This window comes from Oncorhynchus kisutch, linkage group LG8, assembly GCF_002021735.2.
Source record: "Oncorhynchus kisutch isolate 150728-3 linkage group LG8, Okis_V2, whole genome shotgun sequence".
NCBI classification, from domain to species: Eukaryota; Metazoa; Chordata; class Actinopteri; order Salmoniformes; family Salmonidae; genus Oncorhynchus; species Oncorhynchus kisutch.
Genome location: NC_034181.2, coordinates 74955741 through 74960237, shown reverse-complemented (window position 1 = coordinate 74960237; position 4497 = coordinate 74955741). Strand labels below are relative to the sequence as shown.

Below are 4497 nucleotides of genomic sequence, written 5' to 3'. Positions count from 1 at the left end.
GCAGACCTCACTACCCTCTGGAGAGCCTTACGGTTGTGGGCGGAGCAGTTGCCATACCAGGCTGTGATACAGCCCGACAGGATGCTCTCGATTGTGCATCTGTAAAAGTTTGTGAGCGTCTTGGGTGACAAGACAAATTTCTTCAGCCTCCTGAGGTTGAAGAGGTGCTGTTGCACCTTCTTCACCACGCTGTCTGTGTGGGTGGACCATTTCAGTTTGTCCGTGAGGTGTACCCAGAGGAACTTAAAACTATCCACCTTCTCCATTACTGTCCCGTCAATGTGGATAGGAGGGTGCTCCCTCTGCTGTTTCCTGAAGTCCATGATCGTCTCCTTTGTTTTGTTGATGTTGAGTGTGAGGTTATTTTCCTGACACCACACTCCGAGGGCCCTTACCTCCTCCCTGTAGGCCGTCTCATCGTTGTTGGTAATCAAGCCTACGACTGTAGTGTCGTCTGCAAACTTGATGATTGAGTTGGAGGCGTGCATGACCACGCAGTCATGGGTGAACAGGGAGTACAGGAGAGGGCTGAGAACGCACCCTTGTGGGGCCCCAGTGTTGAGAATCAGCGGGGTGGAGATGTTGTTTCCTACCATGACCACCTGGGGGCGTCCCGTCAGAAAGTCCAGGACCCAGTTGCACAGGGTGGGGTTGAGACCCAGAGTCCCGAGCTTAATAACGAGTTTGGAGGGTACTATAGTGTTAAATTCTGAGCTGTAGTCGATGAACAGCATTCTTACATAGGTATTCCTCTTGTCCAGATGGGTTAGGGCAGTGTGCAGTGTGATTGCGATTATGTCGTCTGTGGACCTATTGGAGCGGTAAGCAAATTGGAGAGGGTCTAGGGAGGTTATATGATCCTTGACTAGAGTCTCTCAAAGCACTTCATGATGACGGAAGTGAGTGCTACGGGGCGATAGTCATTTAGCTCAGTTACCTTAGCTTTCTTGGGAACAGGAACAATGTTGGCCCTCTTGAAGCATGTGGGAACAGCAGACTGGGATAGGGATTGATTGAATATGTCTGTAAACACACCAGCCAGCTGTTTTACTCACGTTGGCTGCGGTGAAGGAGAGCCTGCAGGTTTTGGTAGCGGGCCGTGTCGGTGGCACTTTATTGTCCTCAAAGCGAGCAAAGAAGTTGTTTAGTTTGTCTGGGAGCAAGACGTCGGGGTCCATGATGGGGCTGGTTTTCTTTTTGTAGTCCATGATTGACTGTAGACCCTGCCACATACCTCTCATGTCTGAGCCGTTGAATTGCGACTCTACTTTGTCTCTATACTGACGCTTAGCTTGTTTGATTGCCTTGCAGAGGGAACAGCTAAGCTTTTTTTTTGTCAGACATGTTTCCGGTCGCCTTGCCCTGATTAAAAGCAGTGGTTCATGCTTTCAGTTTGGCGCGAATGCTGCAATCAATCCATGGTTTCTGGTTGGGGAAGGTGTTAATATTCGCTGTGGGTACAACATCACCGATGCACTTGCTAATAAACTCGCTCACCAAATCAGCGTATACATCAATGTTGTTGTCTGAGGCTATCCGGACATATCCCAGTCCACGTGATCGAAGCAATCTTGAAGCGTGGAATCAGATTGGTCGGACCAGCGTTGAACAGACCTCAGCACTGGCGTTTCCTGTTTTAGTTTCTGTCTATAGGCTGGGAGCAACAAAATTGAGTCGTGGTCAGATTTGCCGAAATGAGGGTGAGGGAGGGCTTTGTATGCATCGCAGAAGTTAGAGTAACAATGATCCAGCATTTTGCCAGCCCGGGTCGCTCATTCGATATGCTGATAAAATTTATGGAGGCTTGTTTTCAGATTAGCCTTGTTAAAATCCACAGCTACAATAATTGCAGCCTCGTGGCTCTATGTAACCAGCCTATGTGGTTTCCAGGTTACATAGAGTCCAATGAAGTTCTTTCATGGCCGTCGAGGTTTCGACCCAGGGACAATGGCGCTTGGTGTGGGCTTGGGCCCCGGTGGCCCTGCAGAGAGGGCAGACATACAGCTGCAGGTACGGGCACATCACGTCCCCATCCTGGTCCTTGAGGCTGTGGGACACAAACACAGACTCAGACTCACCGTTGTGTTTGCAGAAGCTGCAGAACTTGCGCTCACGTGATCTGAGAGGGTCTGGACGCTGCTGTAGGGGGCTCTGGACCCTTGGTTCTGCACGGACATAAAGGAGCACCTTTACGCAAGGGTACGATTTCAGACTCCCGTGGTTCCATTTCGTGCCGTAGTGGTGGTGTCGCCACAGGTGTTATTTGTGACAGCAAGGCTCACGGTGGATACTCTTCAAATTCCACCATGGTCGAGCATATCCCAGAGTCATGACAGTCAACGGTTGTCGGTTCTGAGGTGAACTTGCCTAACTGCATCTCCTGCACTAGGTCCACTAATTTCATGTAGTCCCGCCACGGTTGGAAACTCTTGTTTTTGGACTCCATGTAAGACGGTAGGTATTGGAGTTGACAAATCATTGCGTTCATCCTCCCACTTTTATTTTTTATTTTATTTTTCAACAGACTAGTGTCTGACAACAATCAGAATGTACCACAATAAAGAACATTGGGTCTAAACTGAGAACTGAACTATATAAATATATGAACGAGCAATGTCAGAGCGGCATAGACTAAGATACAGTAGAATAGAGTAGAATACAGTATATACATATGAGATGAGTAATGCAAAATATATGTAAACATTATTGAAGTGACTAGTGTTCCATTTATTAAAGTGGCCAGTGATTTCAAGTCAATGTATATACAGTGGGGCAAAAAAAGTATTTAGTCAGCCACCAATTGTGCAAATTCTCCCACTTAAAAATATGAGAGAGGCCTGTAATTTTCATCACAGGTACACTTCAACTATGACAAACAAAATGAGAAAAAAAATCCAGAAAATCAGATTGTAGGATTTTTAATGAATTTATTTGCAAATTATGTGGGAGAACTTGCACAATTGGTGGCTGACTAAATACTTTTTTGCCCCACTGTAGGCAGCACCCTCTAATGTGCTAGTGATGGCTATTTAACAGTCTGATGACCTTGAGAGAGAAGCTGTTTTTCAGTCTCTCGGTCCCAATATGGTCACTCGTATTAATAAGCATTACCATGACATTATAATGATTTGAAGAATAGACTTATCCATTTCCATTGCATTACAATGAAGAGGATAGGGATTAAACATAGGCCGTAATCTGTTATGTCCAGATTATTGTTGCAGTGGGTGAGCTAGGCTAATCCTCTACATAATTCTAATCCGACATTTAGTTGTTTGTCTGACTACAGTGCCCTTCCTACAGGTAAAGGGTGTGACTACGCTGGGGGGGGAGGCTGCCGACAGGACGACATGCCATAAACAACGTCACTGTCAACCAGGCAAAGACTTCCAGTGTCTGACTGCCTGCTTCAGAGGTCAGGGGGCAAATCTGGTGCTAATCTGATAATCCAATTGGACTGCCGTATTCACATGATCTGCAGCGCAGGAACACACACACACACACACACACACACACACACACAGGAACACACCCACACCCACACCCACACAGAAACTCACACTTACATACACACACACAGGAACACACACTTACAATCACACAGGAACACACACACAGGCACACACACGTACATACACAGTCACAGGAACACACACACACAGGAACACACACACAGGAACACACACTTACATACACACTCACAGGAACACACACACACCCACACAGAAACTCTCACACACACAAGAAGACACACACAGGAACACACATTTACATACAGACTCACAGGAACACACACACCACAAACACACTCGTGATGTCAGTCTCCTGGCCTCTGTGTGTCTCACGTCAGTGTTTGACTCGGTGTCACTGCTCCATTTGATTCCTCTGACTCTTCAAGTAGATTAGTGAAGGTGATTTAGAGGGGGAATTCCGGTGCATAATTGGCATAATTTATAAACCAATTAAAATAACATTCTAAAGTGCATTATTCTCTGCTATTATTAACTTGCTCTGATTGAATAAGCAGGGGCCCCAGTCGATGTGCACACTTCTTATCATACACTTACTGTTAGTAAGCACAGTTTGCCGACCCTGTTTCTCTAACGGTCAACCATAGGACAGTGAGGCTCTGTGTTGTGGTCGGATAATTCCAGGGCCAACTCATCCCAACTCACTCAGACACAACAGCAAAACATCACTACTCCCTGCTTGTCCTATTCCACGTACATGTCCATGTTGCATGTTACACATTCTCTCCACGCAAACAAGTCAATAACAACAACCGTGTGTCCTGGCCTGCAGTATCTCTCTGTATGTGATGGTACAGTCCTGCTCTCTGGCACCAGGGGAGTAGCAGGCTTAGAGGGAGACTGGATCCCATTTCCCAGGCAGGCCGAACAGCACAGAGCAGAACCCCAAGGCAGTATGTGTGTGTGTCTCTGTGTGTGTGTGTGCGTTTGTGTGCATGCATATAAGTGTGTGTGTGTGTGTGTGTGT

The 4497-nt window shown here is 46.8% G+C and overlaps 1 pseudogene; it reads right to left on the bottom strand.

Moving 5' to 3' along the window:
- Positions 1-2488, bottom strand: part of LOC109879126 (nanos homolog 1-like) — a 3741-nt pseudogene extending 1253 nt beyond the window's left edge.
- Between the last annotated feature and the right edge of the window lie 2009 nt (positions 2489-4497).